This window comes from Kryptolebias marmoratus, linkage group LG11 (genome assembly GCF_001649575.2).
Source record: "Kryptolebias marmoratus isolate JLee-2015 linkage group LG11, ASM164957v2, whole genome shotgun sequence".
NCBI lineage: Eukaryota > Metazoa > Chordata > Actinopteri > Cyprinodontiformes > Rivulidae > Kryptolebias > Kryptolebias marmoratus.
In genome coordinates, this window is record NC_051440.1 from 3,660,610 (window position 1) to 3,678,028 (window position 17,419).

The window sequence follows — 17,419 nt, forward strand, 5'->3', positions numbered from 1 at the left end:
ACCCCCCACCACTGCACACAGGGGGATCGCAGCAAGGTAAAGTGCAATTTTTAGCGCACCGCTGCCTGTACCGTCTCCCAAGTGGCCTTCGAATCCTCAACATGATGGATGCCATTTCAGATCTGGTCTCTCGCTACACTGATAAAACAGCCTTGTCAAAACACATCCAGTGCCAATGTAAGCAGATAAAGGTAGTTGCAGATGATTAAAAAGATTTGTGCTTTGCGTCATTTGTGGTGCCAACTGCCAAAGAACGGGGGCTGTGACGGATGACTCAGACAAGAGGGTTCGGCGTGAAGCCTGACTGCAAATGTTGCCGGTAATGACCAGAGTGTGTTTTTTAGCTGCAGCTAATGAGCATGGCCATTAGACATAAATGACATTTTAAAAACCTGGGGAGTGAGGAAATGAAGAAGTACCCTCAGATAGACTGCATGTCAGCGGCAAATATGGCATGAGCATCTGCAGGATGCAGCACCCAGTCCACATAGATGACCTCCACCCGGAGCGTCGGGGCTGTCAGTCTTTTCTCTGCTGGTAACAATGAAGATGAAGGCTCATTACCAAGAAACTGTCTCAACCACTCACGTCACCATCAACCTGCCAACTGAAGGAGGAGTGGATGTTATACTTATTCTTTGTATTCAATATGTAATCATCTTATGAGTAAATTATTTCAATTTTCTGGTTTCATTTTGAAAGGACCCCCACCCCCCGCTTTGTACAATTCTTGCAGGGACTCGGAGAATTGACAGAAATGGTGGAAAGATGATTGATTTGTGAGAAAGAATGGAAGTCTTGAATGGAAGTATTTTTTTTTTGTGTGTGTGTGTGTAACAAGTTTTATCTACTAAACACTTAAATCTTTGCTGACTCTCTGCTTGTTGAATTTGAAACATCTCTCTGAACATTAAATGTCATTTCCACTAATTTCCAAGAATCTGTAGGTTTTTTGTTGCCAGTTGTCTTGCACTTTGATAAATTTATTTTCTAACCTAACATGAGTAGATTAAAATTATGTAAAAATGTTGAATATGTAAAATAATATCTTAGAACCATGAAAAGCTGCTGACTCTTCCACTGAAATGCTCTTCTTTTTTTTGTTTCTGCATTAAGCCGAAGCAGTGGCAGGTTTGCTTGGAACATCTTTAAAGGAATAGTTCAGCTATGTTAAAGCAGAGTCCTGTAAAAAAGTTACAAAGAATTCATATCTGTTGTAGATTGCTCTTTGAACAAACTCAGTTTAGAAAAATACTGTTTAAAGTGGAAACGCTGACGGGCTAATGTCTAATCTGAAAACATCACAGTGGATTGCTACCATTTTCAAAACAGCTCAAATGTCCAAAGATTTAAAGGATTATTTATGAATTGGAGACCTAGCATTTCTTGAAGGAATGCCTAGCACCTGCCATCATTCATGCCAGAATTTTAGACTAAGATCATTTTTTGCAACAAAATGACAGAGAAAACTATTTTGATCTAATTTTGAAAACATTATTAAGTACAATCTCATGCGATGTTTCAGGATCACACGCGACCTCACAGGACCTGTTAGCACTCAGAGTATATGTTGTAATAGACTCAGCTCCTATCATCTCAAATTTTGCCTCAATATCTGAAGAACTAACTGAGTTATAGCCATTTCTGTGTTTCCTTAGGTCAATTGGCTTTGGTGGCCATTTTGAATTTTGTTTATGTCCAAAAGTGAATCAGCCAGTCACTTTCTAAGGTTGTTGAAAAAGCTATCTCCAACAGGTAAGATGTTATTTGTTCATAACTTTTCCACAGAAATTCACTTAAAAATGTCTGAACTATCCCTTAAACGTGGACGCTGAAAGGCGGCCAGTCCCTGATAGTGTAAACCATCTGCTGCTGGTTTATAATTTCTATATTTTTTGGAATCTTAAACGGTATTGTGCTAACTTTTTTCAATTTAAAATTGATTTTTCTCATGAAATACCAACATCAAGCAAGTAAACAAATTAAATACCAATTATTTTTCATGAATGTTTGACGCCTGTGTGTGTGTGTGTTTGTCATTTGAAGTGAGTTGGCCGTTTTCTCCTCCTGTTGACAAGTGGCACAAAATAGTTTGCCCAGGTGTTTGTCTGGTGATTAGAAATTAGCAGGAAAAACAAACCAAAACATCAAAACAACTTAATTTCACAACTTCATTTTTTGAACTGAGCATTGCTTAGATGTGAGAATAATGATTTGTTTTGAGACCCTTTTTTTTTGTAAAAATGCGGAGGTGTTTGTGTTTGTTTGGTGTTGCTTATAGAACTCCGGTTAACGGATGTTTTCCAGTAGATGTGACCTTGTGGTTTTCTCTGAAGGAATCGTCAGGTGCTACCTTTCTGTTGCTCTGAATTTGTGGAGGAGTGAAGCTATGATAAGGTGCAGATGAGACAGTAAGGTAAGGCTTCATGTGGGTGGTTTTTTTTATCTGAGCTGAGATTTTTTTTTTTTTTCCTGGAAGCGATGGAGTTAACCGTGCATTCTGTGTTAACTAATACGGTTCTGGCAATGAACCCTCATCACAAACTACAACTAAAGAAAAGCTAAATTTTTACAGTTAAACTATTTTAGTTAACCTAGTAAACAGAAGTGGGTTTGCAAACTTTTTTGTAGAGAATTATAAAATTGCAGGAAATACATAATTAAAAGAACAAGCCTTCACTGACTGTATTATTATTATTATTATAGGTAATAAATAGAATGTGTCTGCTTTTATTTGTAATATTTAAGCTATCAAAATTATCTACACAATTAAATGTCTTTAAAACAGGCAGAAGCCAGATGCATAGAGTAAGGATACCACTTTACCACACACAGGTGTTGTGGATCTATTCCCCCAACTAATTATAGGAGATTTCCATCCATCAGGATGCATTTCTCTGCTGCATAAACAAAAGGGCCCAAAAAGAAACTAGGATTTTTTCTTTCAGCCTTGCTTAAAACAATGGAGAATAAGGCTACGTTCCCACTGCAGGTCTTTATGCTGAGACCCAATGATTTTGCCTTGTTCTTCACGTTACAACTTAAATGCGATTGCTATTAAACTCAAGTGTGAACACGCAGCACGCTGTGTTTACAGAATAAAATATGGATGTTCAGAACCTCACTTTCTTTCCATTGACCAGCTACATTTATCTGTCATTCTTGATCATGCTACTTCCTGCCTACTCCAGCGCAGAGCTGTGGCATCTGTCACACTTCAATGATGTAAAAGTTTGATGTATTGCGACACGACTGTTCAGACTGAAGGTCGCTATGAAAAACATGAGATACGTATCTGATTTAGGACCACATATTAAGGTGGCGTGGGTCTAATTTGAGAAAAAAACAGATTTGTGACAATCAGACTTTCATAAAAACTTTAAATATTGGTCACATATAAACAAAAAAGTTGGATTTGGGCAGCTTTAGCCTGTAGTGTGATCGTAGCCTAAGAGGAAAACGCAACAAAGCTGGTGGGGAGCCAAATCTCCACATTTCCTCGACACAACAACAGCACAGAATTATCAAACATGGGCCCAGATTCTAGTTCAAATGTTTCCTTCAACTTTCCTTTCTTTCCTTCAATTATATCCTTAAAAATGGTGCAGACAGACAACCTATCTAACTTGATAGAGTCATTTAGCAGCTTAAAAACAACTTACTAACGTTTTGTTTATCTGCAGTCTCCTCGCAGCTCGACTCAGTGCAGCGCTCTTGTTTTTCAACTGCTGTGAGCCACAGAAAGCTTCCAGGGTGCACAAACTATTTTTGTATTGCCTTATGTGTTGAAGATCTCCAATATCTGAGACCCTGTTGGCCTTTGAAAACTTAACCCAGCTTATTAAACACTGTCAAAAAAAAAAAGCCTGTTAAAACGTTTAAAAAATTAAAAGATAAATGGCTGCTAAAAATTTGGATGTTAGATGTTGATTATGACGACATTTCACAGCAGCCCCGGATAGAATGTTGCAGCATTGTTTCAATTTATTGACGTTTCGGGGCGTTTGTTCGTGCACATCTTTTTTGGACCCAGACCGTGTTTAATCAATGCCAAATCATTAATCCTCCACCACCGTGTTTGACAAATGAAGTGTTTGTTCTGATATGCTGCGTTTGGTTTTCAGGAACTGGGCTGTATATTATGGTACAACATCTCATTTTCAGTACTGTCTCTGTGAAAAACCATTGTTCTAAAGTTTTTGTGGATTGTTCAGATGTAGCTTTGCTAACCTAAGTCATGTGGTTTTGCACTCCTTTCTTATATAGTTTTTTTGTTTCTCGCAACCTTCTGAGATGATTCTTATCTGTTTTTCTCCTGTGACTTAGTTTTATCTGCGCACTTCGTCCATTCTACCATAGCTTTTCTGGTCTTACTTTCAGTCTCCACAGGTTTGTCAGTTCACTTTATGCAGTTTGTACAGGACTGAACTGCCACTCTGGATCACAGAAAACTTTCGTTTGTGCAAAGTCTAGCCTCATGTTTTCCATTCTGCACTTTGCTCTGGGAACAAAATTCCTCTCTTGCTTCTCATCTGGTTTAGTCAAATCCCATGAAATAAAATTACTGAACGTAATTTTATCTTCAGCCTTTGCTTAAGGGTCCAAAATGGTCTGAAACTTGTTGAGTTAATTTAGGTTGTGAGTTAAAACTACACTTGGCAATTTTGTGCCTTGTTTCTGTCTATAGTAGATCACAGACCATAATTGTTTAAAGAATTTGATGTTTTAAAGCTATGTAACGTTATTATCGTCTGCTGCAGGGAAAGATGAACAATCATGTAATTGCCTATGGGGGTGTGCATGTCTGTAACCAAAGAACTGGAAGGATTTTAATGAAAGTCACTAGAAGTATCTTTACGACTAATTGACATTGGGGGTCAATCCGACCCTTACAGCTTTGCATGTAAGAGTCATTCCTGTCTGTCTGTTAGCAAAATATCTCCTGAACCATTAGATGGATTTTAATGAAACTCTCTGAACATAATTATTAGAGATATATTTATAACTGATTAAGTTTTGGAGTCATCCCTTCAAGAAGAGCACCACAGCTAAACAACAATAAAAAAACAAATATGGTTGAAACACCATCTATGTTACAGATATTGACCTAAAATTTAATTTGGTAGTAGTTAAAAGTTATCCCCTAACACATACTCTGAGCCCTAATATATCACATGTCATGTTTTAAAAAACTTTGGCACACAAGGCAGCAGGCGACATACGAGTAGATAATAAGTGGTAAGATGACCATGATGTTTCTCTGTAAAATCTCCTCTTCTGTTTGTCTTAATGCAGATCCAACAAGCAAAAAACTAAAAAAAAAAAAAGTTACGGTTGACAGAAAGAAATAAAGTTTTGCTATGGATAACAATCTGCTTTCTTTAATCTCCGATTGTAAACAATGTCACAAAAACCAACAGTGTGAGGAGAACCTTGTTAAATGAGGTCATCTCCACACATCCTCTGATCCCTCCTTTCTTCGTCTCCGTGCAAGTGGCACATAAGAGGATCTATCTTTGTGAACAGTTTTGAGCCCCCAAAATTACAAACAAACGAAAGGCGGGGGATCGATCGAGTGTGTCTCACAGAATGATGAACTGGCACTTCAGAGGGGAAAATCAATGTCGCGTTCCCTCTTCTCCACTCTCTATCTTTCTTTGTGGGTCCTAAAACTCCCCTCGCAGTCCTCCTGCTGTAGTGTTTAAGTGTGTGCTCAGAGCTCGGTTTTTTTTTTTTTCCCCTGCCATTTAATGGTCCTTTGTTTCTTATTTCTTTTTAGCCTGGAAGACCCATGCCACTTTGATGTGTGAACACACCCACCAATAATGGCTCACAGGATACACAGTGGACGTAAGTGCTTCTTGTCTGATTTATGGTTCTGGTGGTCCTCTACCCCTGTCGCCCTTCTAGACCTTGGCTTATTGATCAGTATAACAGCGTTCTTTAAATCATAGAGGTGCGCTTGGATAGAACCGCTAAAATGAAAACATCTATTCATTGTAAAACTCGCCTTGGACAATTTAATGCATGGTGTTGGCTTTTGTTTTTATGCCTTGTGTGATATGCAGTCGCGTCCAAAGGAGGATTTTACAATCCCAGGGAAATAAAAAGAAGTTCATTATTTAGCCTAAATATAGAATTAATAAAGTTCTCCAAGGGGAAAATTGGATTCTAAGAGCTCTGTCTGAAGCTAGAAATGAACTGTTTCACTTTGGTAATCCTCGAGGATCACATCCACAACAGAAGAAGCCGCTTCCTGTTAAATAGGCTCTCTCCAAAAGCAGACAGAATGACTTATTTTATAGGCTTTTGAATAAGTTCAGTTTGAGTCTAGTGTTTACATCTTTAGCGTGCGAGGTAAAGTTATTTGAATATTGAAGCTTAATTATCGCACAGCTTGGGGTTTGAATTCGTGCAGCTTGTGGTTTCATTTGCAAAACATCATGTTTTGTTTTAGCAGCAAAAGGAAAACACCAGAATACTGAACAGTGGAAATATACCAAACAGAATCAAACGACACAAAATAAATAAAAAAAATCTAAAATTTCTAAAAGTCTTCAAGAAGTGCAGTCCATCTATTTATTCATCTATGGTATTTAAAAGAGTGCTGTTACTATTTTATACTCTCATATTCCAGACAACTGTGTTACTGCCCAGCCCAACAATCTCAACTGTGTTTTGACCTAATTAGTAAATGTCAACAAGCTTCTGTCCTAAACATAATAATTAGAACCACTGTTGTAGATATTTCCACTTATAGTTAGCAGCATGACTTTAAGGTGGTTTCTCACTGGGCTGTGACTAGTTGAATCCAGAATGTTTTTTGTGGGGTTCTAATTTCTTATAGGTGCGCAGCCCTGTTGCTTGAATTTTGAACATTTTGAACAAATTTTCTCTCAATAAAGTCACAGAGTCATTGTAGGCATTTCCAACCCATCTCAAACCCACCTGAACTGTGTCAAGGGTGTCTCCAACCCATGTTAAGAGTTCTAGAGCTGTATATTGATGCCTGCATGAGCGCTCTCTTCTGACAGGAAACATCCAAGGCAAATATTCAGGTCTAAAAACCATGCTGTTGATAAACAACAATTGTTAAAAAACTGGTTCAAATCTTCCTACCTTTATCACAAAAGTGTACTCCAGCAGATTAAATCCTAAATGTGGGGACAGCTGCCAAGATGGGTATGATGTGGGCGAAGGTGGACAGTAAAATAATGTGCATGGCCAAGAATGCAGTTTTGCAAGCTTTGCACACAAAGGATGGCCGTGATTCTTAAAAACTGCTGCTCAAAACACTGCCACTGGTAGCTTGGTCACAAGCACTTAAAGTCTGGTAAGACTGCAATGGAAAATTCACAGATTTTCTTGCAATTTTCCCACAATTTATACTTACTGACTAGAGTCCAACAGTCGAAGCTCAGTGAGATAGCGCCTTTAGCATTTAGCTAAGCTCACCACTGCTGCTAGCCTAGCTGTAAACTCCATATTTCCCCCGAACACATTCTTTCCCTGCTCATAGCCCATTCTGTCACACCTTCTCCATGTGCATATAATTTGCATTAGCTGGTGCGTTGTGTGTATGAAAGCAGTCTGTGTGTGAATCTGTGGACCTGTCCTGAGCGTTAGCTGCTTGTGTGATGTTGGTGAGTCTTCAGACAGCCCCCCATTGGAGCTGGAAGGCAGCTCTGTCAGGTGTGGAGAACTCTTCCTGTCAGCCCTGCCTCGTAAAATTTAGTGCTGCGAGATGAAGCCTGCGACAGCTATCCATGTGGGGAGGATGCGATGGAAAGAGAAAGAGGGTTATCCATAAAACTATCTATCTGCTGTATCTATCTACAGAATCTATTTGTCTCAGTTTCTTTGTCTTTGTTTGTCTCCAGGGGTGCAGCTCGGCTGCTGCGTGTCAGGAGTGAAATATTCACAGTACGTGCGGGGAGTTTGACGAGCTGCTCTGACACCTCCACTCTCTCCACCCTCATTTTCATTTCCTCTCTTGCATCGGCACTTTAGCTCACAGCTCCTCTGGTCTGCTGTGCAGCGATGAACTGTATGCTCAGTACATTGGAGATAAAAAGAAACTCACAGCACACTGCTTTTACATTTCCTACCTGAGAAAATAGGATGTTAAAAATAGAAAAACTCCATATCCACAGGAACATAATGTCTGGAAAGATTTTCATTTGAGCTTTTATCACCAGTCTGTGAAGGCTTTCATGCTAAAATTGGCACCTTATTGTATTCTCTTTGAGATTCTTCTCACCTTTTTTTATAATGGAGGCACTTTCAATCTAAATTTGAAATCTCTGAGAAATTCACTGCTGGGTGTTCTTCTGACATATCCCACTGCGTCTCTCAATTCCCTCAACACAATCTGCGATGTAATTCACGCACTGGAATTCCAATTTTAATTGGACAATGTTATGAGAGAAGAGATGGAAATGATATCAAAAGCAAAGAGAGAGCGACCAAAAAGGTGCTCAGGCGAGAAAAGCAGACTTTGTGTGAATTTTCCTCGTCGCTGCATTGCAGCCTTGTGTGTTTAAAATCACATGGCTGCCAACATTTAGCATCCCTATCAATATTCTTTTCATCGCTGTTGTACGTGCAGCTACAACAACACTGAGGGACAATTTCACCTCAGCCTCATACTGAAGCAATCCATTTCTAATAAACATGAAATTCGGGTGGTGAACGGTTATTAACTTCTCGTGTGTTCAAAACAACAAAGCAGCTATCTTGACAGGAGGTTTGTTTGAATCCATATCTGTGAGGCGGCATTGATCAGCTCCTTGCTCTCTGCATAATTCCCAGCATCTTTCTGCGAAGTAATGATTAGCCTCGAGGGGTGGGGGGAGGTAAACAGCTTGAGAAGTTGCAAATCCTTATTTCTTGATAAGTTTCAGCAGCTACCCTTGTTAAGTTATCATCACACAGCCGAGGCCTTTATTTTCAAACTCTGTTGAAATATCAATATGGATTTAGGAGTCTCCCTGAAGCAAGGTCCTCAGCTAATTAAATCTGTAATCACTTTGTACTGTAAAAACATAAGCATGGGAGGGGGATAAGGAGGGCTACGTGGCTGTTTAAACAAAGGCCGGTGGAACTTTATTTAACAAAGCTAATTAGGTCAGAGCTTTTTATCCTCATAAAACACAGCAGCTCCATGCCATCTAGTTGGACCGCTTACAGCTCTTTGCCTTCAAGCAATTTGACTCCCTCGGAGAGTGTGAGAGGCAGGAAGGAGAGGTTAAGTGGAAGATGGAGCGCCGCCACTGTCGCCGCGGCTGCAGCAAACAGATATCTTAAATTGTTTTCATTGTTTCAAGTCGATTGTACAATAAGGAACATAATGGGATTCAGGAGCTTTGCGCCAGGAGTGAATTCCAATAGTGAAAGGTGCCAAAGATGTACGAGTCCATGAGCATCATCAGTCTTTTATCTCAATGCTGGGATCTTCTCTGCTGTAAGGTGTGAATGTGGTTCAGTCGCTCGTGTCCAAACTGAAGCAATTTTCCTCTCAGGATTTTTTGATTGTGTGTCACATAAAATGAATATACTATAAAATATAAGGATTGTTTACAGTTTCCATGAAACTGCAAGGCTCCCTTCTCACTGGATGACGACTCTGCTATGCTCTCAAAGACCCACACAACCTGTTACGTGGCTGGGTCAAGGGAAATTTGGAAAATCTTTTGCCAAATAGTGTTTTTTATGCCTCAAGATTCTCTCCTGTGCCTTCACTTTGGTTTATAGATCAGCAGCATGCTCTCATCACGATACTGCCATATACACCTACTATTATGTCCGAGACCCCATTCTGGCACGACTCTCCGACTGCAACAAGATGCAGTCTTGAGTTTGAACATGAGAAAAATACTGCAGCCACGGGTAACATGTCTGCTCTAGATTGTTTCCATGACCTTTTCAAGATCACGGTTGTATAACCCCAGGCAAATATTATGGAATTACCACTCTTGTTCTTTCAGTTGTTTTATTTTGTATTTTTTTTTAAAAGTCAACCCCAGAAATGCCGCAAAACTACAACTTTTCAAAACTCCAAGCACCTAAGTGGACCTAGCCGGCTCTATCCCAAGTACTGAGGAGCCCACTGCATTATTAAAGAGAGCCTTAATCACCTAAAGACCCTGCAATGACCATCCATTTTCTGGGTCTTGCTGCAGAGTTGTCCCAGTGTCAAGGGGACCTTGGAGCTGCACTTCATTAAGTAAAATTATATTTAACTTCCTTTTGCTTGTGCATATGTCATTTTTTTCCAACAGACCAAAAGCATGCAGCTTAGGTTATTTGGCAACTCTAAATTTTCATTAGGAGAATAGTTCATGTTTCATTTGTCTTTATGTGTCCCTGTGAAGGACTAGAGACCTGTTCAGGGTGTATCCCACCTATCGCACAAAGACCGCTGGAGATAGACACCAGCCCCCCATGACTTTATATGAAAAAAAGGATAAAGAAAATGGATGGATGGATGGATTGATGGATAGATGCATGCATGGATGGATGGATGGATGGATTTCCTTTTGAGATCTGAATTGCTCAGCACAGTGCATGCTTTTTTTCAGTGTCAATGTCAATTTTATTTCCACAGCACGTTTACAAACAAGGTTGACCAAAGTGCTTTAAAAGCTGGTTAAAAACAAACAGGAAAAGCCAAGAATAAAGTAAATTCAGAAAATCTCACATAAAATTAAACAGGTACAATAAAATAGGCTAAAACAAACTAAAACAAGGAAACGCCACAATATCAAAGATCCGATGGGACTCAAACTGAACTCCAATTAAAAGCCAGTTTTAAGGGCAGGTTGTTCCAGAGTCTGGGGAGCTGCCACTTCAAAAGCCCAAACCCCTTTACATTTATTTTAGCCCTCAGCTGCACTAAGCATCTGACTGAAAGATCTCAGGTTTTTTTTTTTCCTGGTTATGTTTTTGTTCTTGTCTTTAACCTTCTTTTGTTCAAAACCAAAAATCCTTTACAAAATATAGTGTGATTAGAAGATTCTGTTCTCTCTAATAGCGTCTGTGTTACAAATAGCAAATGTAATCTTCACAAGTTAATTGCATAACTAAGATTTTTAGTGATACAAAATATTTTGTTGTAATATCAATAGCTGTAACACAAAATTGCAAACCCTGTCTATAGCTGCAAACCTTCAGCTAACTGATTGCCACTGATTTGTGATATTAGAATAAATACATTGCACTGATTGTTTTTAGGTACTTGTAAAGTTTGTGCAACTTTAATTGTCATCTAGACTAAAATACACGTTACTATTTATTGTTAAGCTTGAATTTATTTAAGTATTTGAAAGAATAACACTGCTAAATGCTGCAAGGTGGCTCCAGTTTATTTCTAGCCCCACTTGGTTCCCATTCAAATTAGTGACATGGTCAATATCAAGATATTAAAGTTGTATATCTTGCTATTTCCGTACACATAATAACCCATATTTAGTGTACCTTTTTCGAGAAACAAAATGTAACAAATGTAATTTTCATGAAAAAAAAAATGAAGTCTTCACATTGACAGCACTGAAGTTGAAATAAAATTGACTTTCTTAGTAGATTCAGAGCAGAATGTTGTTCAATAGAAATCAAACTATGATAAATGAGTTAAACTCATCACACACCATTTAAAATAAATAGTGACAGAAGAAGCAGTTTATTAAAATGCCATCGAAGTGACAGATGAACTAAAGAGGGGCCACTCTTGACAGGCTAGTTCTCATTACTCACTTGCTCCTCCCTTTGAATTTTAAGCCGGAAAAGTCGTTGTGAATTCGCAGCATCTTTGAGAGTTGTGGTGACTGTGCGCCACGTCCATCCTCCATGTTACTCCCATTTGTGTATGTCCTTGGGGCCCGTCGTCTAAAGAGCCTGGACTGAAGAGGCAGGCGGTGCCAGGCGCAGTACAGCAGGGGTTTGTCCAGCCCTGGGAGAAATTGTCACAATAACCTGATTTTTCTGTCCCTTATTCCCCGGACTGCATGCGCATTTTCACCCGATCCCATCCCCCCCAGTCTTAGCCGTTTTGTGCTGAAAAACTACTGTAATTAAAGACCTAGCAGATTGAGTTGGGGCCTTTAATGCCTTTAATGTTGGAGTTTTAAGCTGAGATCATCTTGGAGTTTTAAGCTGAGATCATCTTATTCTGAGAAGGGATGGAGTTATAGTTGTTTTACTCAAATGACCTTGTGCGCAATCTCATGTGATATGAAGATCCCACGAAATGTGCTAGCACTCAGAGTCATGTCAGAGGTATAACTATCTGCTACCACTACAAATTTTAGCTCAATCTCTGTAAAACTGACTGAATTAGTGTCATTTTTGTTTTGGTTAATGTCAGGTAGCTGTGGCGGCCATCTTCAATTGGGTTGACTTCAAAATTTTATGAGTTGTAGAGCTACTTCCAATGATTTTTTTTCTGAAACTTTTATTAAAATGTGTGCAGTGTTTCAACAGATATTTTACTAACAATCAGACAGACAATATCAGACAGGCAGGCAATAATAACACCGATGTCAGAGCAAGATTTGAATGTTCAGTAATTGCAGAGCCATGGCAGTCACAGTCTGAGCGCCTGGCAGATAGGTGTTCTCCCAGATTTGGTTTCATTGTTAAATCTGGCAGATAATAGCCTCCATTATTAGGAGCGATGTGAGGCGTCTGAGTGATCTGATTGCAACTTTCATCATCAAACTGCACATCTTCAATATCCCTGTAATAGCAACGCATTGTGGAGAGTATCTTCTCGCTGCTTGTCATATTCATCTCCCAGCGTTCTGAATTATTATTAGTGATTGATCCCCCAGTCACGTTCAGCCCGATCTTTTCATCCCAGCATCTGGATTTAATTGGTGCTATGCTGTAAAGCTACAGCTGCTCTGCCTGTTAGGACAATAAATTTCTCCAATTAGTATCCAAACAAAAGAGGCTGTGTGACACCGCAGCCCACTGCCATGCCTTCGCATCGGAATGCAATGGAACGAGGCTGCACCCGAACACCTGCCCCATCTTTTCTCTGAAAAAACGCCACTCTATTCCTGCATATATATGGAGCACAAACTGATTGTTTTGCATGGCTTGCAACATGTGTCCTCGGCCCTGGGAGCTGCTGGTGTATAAATTAAATTGAAAAAGTGTCAGTGTTGGAAATCAATACATGGTACATTGCGTAATTGCTGGGTGGATGATTAATTGGTGTTTGCATCATGAGTTGTGGATACATCTAGGTTTTCTGGCAGCCGCCTGCCGTATCAATGGCACCGGTAATGAAGGCAATAATGAGGGACGGTTCAGGAGGATGCAGAATGGGAGGAACAAAGAGAACATCTGTGCCTCTCCATAGTTAGAGTGTAATTGTGACCATATTTCATTTTGCTCCATGGTAGCTAGCCCTCGCTGTCGACTTTCCAGAGGGAAGAGGCATTTTACTTGCCACCGTAACACATTCAGCATCTTTAGCGACACAGGTGGTCCGCCATGCCATGAGGAATGTGGGCCCGCAGTCTCTGTTGTGGTCGGGCCTCCTTCTACGTCTTGGCCTGGCCGCGCCGTGCCTTTTGTTTCACCGCTCGCTGTGAGAATGCCATTAAGCCGGCAGAAGTTTGACAAGAAAAATGAAGAGTTCCATTTCCTGTGGCCTTGAGTGTCTTTCTGAATAATGAGTGCATTGCCCGGACCCTGCTTCGTCTCTCCCCCTCCCCTTTTCTGTTGTCAGTTATGCTCTTTTCCCTGAAGTTCCTGTCCCCTGAGAGAGTTGTCTAGTCCGTAGGTTGCCTCTTGTCTCTGGAAAAGAAAAAAAAAAAAAAAAAAAACATCATGAGAAAAACCCTGTAAGAGAATTAGATCAATGAAGTAGATGTGTTTGTTGTTTACACCTCTAAAGGCGAAAAGGCAATCATTTTTTTTGGCCACGTCTGTATGTGTGCATGTTTTAATTGATGTAAATTTTTTATGAAACTTTCAAAAAGTAGTTACTGGTTGTACATCTACAACCGATTGACTTTTTTAATCAATCCAGTTAAAATGGGTGCCACAACTAAGTGATCTTAGCAGACACAAAAATGACTAGATCGGTCAATTGTACAGAAATTAAGCTAAAATTTGGTTGGTCATCATCCCCACTTAATAAAACTTTGGAATTAACTGTCAGAATCAACACTGTCTGTCTGTTTGAAAAATACACACCACTGGAAAAAAATTCTCAGCATGCTCAGAATGTAATCATTGGATGTACAAGTACAACTGAATAACTTTTGGAGTCAACTCAACTCAAGATGACCACTACAGCTAATCAAACCTAGCCTGTACAAAAGTGGTAATAGTTATTATTGATATTGACCTAACGTTTGACATGGTAGTAGCTGAGAGTTGTTCATAACATATACTTCAAGTACTAACAGATGTTGCGAAATCTCGCAATATAGCATGGGATAACAAACAACAATGATCATAAGAACTGATCAAAATGTCTATGACATAAGTTGGACTTAGTCTAAAACTCTGTACCGAAAAGGTGGTGGGCGATACGCATTCCTTCGAGGAGTGCTGTCTTCATTTATTTATTTATTTTTTAATGAAATTTACACCCTGTTTTTAGAGCATAGGACATACTGTCCCATATCTGAGAATTTATGAGATGAGATGTTGCAAACAGCTGGGATGATGTGAGCCAAATGACGTGGCCATGTTTTTTCACGTATTTTATTAGCTGCCGCAATGCATAAGCATTGAATCACCACTATTACTGTTTACCTGGATTTTTTTTTTGTTTCTGTTTTGTTTTTTCCATTTCTGTTGCTATTTTTATAGCACATCTCCTTCCACGGCTTAAAAAGCCCATGCAATAATACATCAAAACCTGTGTCTTGATTGGAATACAGTGCTATGATTTTTGTTTAGCTGTGGTCACACAGCATAGATAAAATTTGCCCCAAAAAAAGATAAAAAATCAAGCATTTATTTCATACTCAACAATGGGATTTTGGCAAAACGAGTGAGAAAGTGCAGCCGTGTTTAGAGCTCAATAGTTCAGACTTCACAGTAGACACACGATAGAAAGGTTAAATAGTTCAAAAAAGTTGAACTTTGCATGACTGAACTGGCATTTTGATATCATTTACATTTTTTACATAAACACTGTTTGGGTTTTATAATTTCTGAGGATTTTAAAATAAAATGTTCAACTTAGAGTGTTAAGATGTCATGCACAAACCTTTGGGCTGTCTAAACTTTCCAGAATTTTCCAAAACACCTCTTATTTTCACAGTCTTTATGCTTCTTATACAACACTGGGACCCACCACCTGTGGGGAGAGCCATCAAGGCTGGGTGCTATGTAGGCCGAGTGGCAGATAAGGGCCCTGCCTGTGTTGATTCTTGGCAGCTCAAACTGGTTCTTACACATTTCATGCATAAAAATGTAGGCATTTTGTTGCTCAAATTATTCAACTTAATTTAGTTTCTTTAAATAGCACCAAGTCCCAACAAAAGTTGTCTCAGAGCACTGTACAAAAACGTTCACATACATAATAAAAGCCAATTAGTAAAAGTTATCTATCTAAAGAAGCCAGCAGACACATTTTCACTTTCTCACAGTCTTTCATCCTGAGCAGCACATTGGCAACAGTGGAAAGGAAAAACTATCTTTTAACAAGAAGACACCTCCAGCAGAACCAGGCTCCGGTTGTTAAGAGCGTTGTATGTTAGAAGTAAGATTTTAAATTATTTTCTGAATTTGACAGGGAGCCAGTGCAGTGAAACTGAAACTGGAGAAATGTGATCTCTCCTTCTAACTCTCATCAGAACTCTTGCAGAAGCTTTTCGGATCAATTACAAAGTTAAGTTTGAATTTCAGGCAGTATATGCATTGGTACCCTTCAAAATTTCTTTAGAGATCTTCTTGTTATTTTTATCATTCTGAACACGTTAAAGTGCCCCCTGGCACAAGTGGATTTTGACCTCCTGCAACAAGCCATTATGAAGAAAGAGGGAACCCTGGCGCTGCTTCCTCACCCAGACTTTTTGTTTGTGAGCAAACAGTCCGACACAACTGACCTCCTCTCGGAGCGCCGTGGTCACGACTGGAAGAATCTCCCTGCTTATTATGGCAGAAGTGTTATGGTAATGGAAGGCAAGTCTGCACGGTGGCGATAGCACGGTAGGAGTGGATAGCCTATTATCCACCACTGTGTGGTGGTAGTAATGGTGAGACAGAGGGCGTCCTATCTGTTATGGTGATGATGCATTTTGAACGGGTAGTGCTGGTATATATCAGCGGATGATAATGGCAGGAGAGAGCATCCTCCAGGCTATGGCCATAATGCAGAGAAAATGGTGAAAAGGTCCGTGCAGAATACTGTATGCAGTGTGCCAATGTGGCTTTATGGTGATAAATTAAGGGGAGTGGCAGGATTTTTTTTCTCCCAGTTATAATAACGGAGGGCCGGCACTTGTGTTCAATGAGCACATATACCCGGGGAGAAGAAGACAATGAGGAGCACGGGTGTGTGTGTGTACATTTAACAAACAAGAGGCACGCAGCAGAAAGAGAGCCTTAGTTAGCTGTCTGCTTGGCGCTCCGCTGCCCCTGTGATGTATGTTTATGGCCCATCATCTCTAGCCAATTACCTTGCCCCAGTGTAAGAGCGCGGCGCCTTCTCATCACAGCCATCAGTGTCTGAGCGTGAAGACAGAAAGAGACAGTTAACGTTTCTGGACATCCTTGGCAAAGCGCTCTTTTCCTCAGGGGGCTCTGGAGATTCATCCTAAACAGTAAGACACAGTCTGCAGAGTCTACGGCTGCTTTGGGAATTCACAGCTTTTTTATTGTCTTTGTGTGCAAATCTTTGTGTGCATGAGTGTGGCGCTAGTTCTGTGACTTGGAACAGTAGCTGTGCAAACTTTCTACATCTTATGCACTCTTTGTATTGTCACCATTTTGAACAATAAAGATCCCTCTCAGTTCTATTCACTGATGTGTGTGTGTGTGTGTGTGTGTGTGTGTGTTTGTGCAAGTAGCTGGTGTAAATGATGTGCGATCATGATGCACTGAGAAGTGAACAGCTGTGCGGTAACCTTGGTGTGTTTGGCTCCCTTTCTCTGCCAGGTACAGCTGAAGCAGATGTGTTCATGTACTCCACCCATGCCAACCTCTACGTCTAAATCTCACAAGGTAATCCTTTTCCTTTATTTGCTGCTTCTTGCATAAGCTTCAGATGTGTTTTCTCCTACTTCAGTGCAGCTGCCTTTCCAAAAGAAATGTTCCCTCGCAGAGAAGTGACTTTCTAAAAGGTAAATAGCACCAAACTCACGGCTCAGCTGCAAAGAAGACTAATTTGCTTTTAGCAGGGAAGTTGTTTGCAGCCCTCTTGACACTGAGACGAGTGACTTTATATGAGGCA

The 17,419-nt window shown here is 39.9% G+C and overlaps 1 protein-coding gene across 2 annotated transcripts in view; it reads left to right on the forward strand.

Annotated features, from left to right (window-relative positions):
• mgat4c (mgat4 family member C) overlaps positions 1-17,419 on the forward strand; it is a 181,379-nt gene that overhangs the window by 75,026 nt on the left and 88,934 nt on the right. For both annotated transcript variants that reach the window (XM_037978354.1, XM_017430235.3), the window contains exons 2-3: positions 5,780-5,850; positions 17,125-17,190. The gene's annotated coding sequence lies outside the window, so the exon portion shown is untranslated. The remainder of the gene's footprint in view (positions 1-5,779; positions 5,851-17,124; positions 17,191-17,419) is intronic.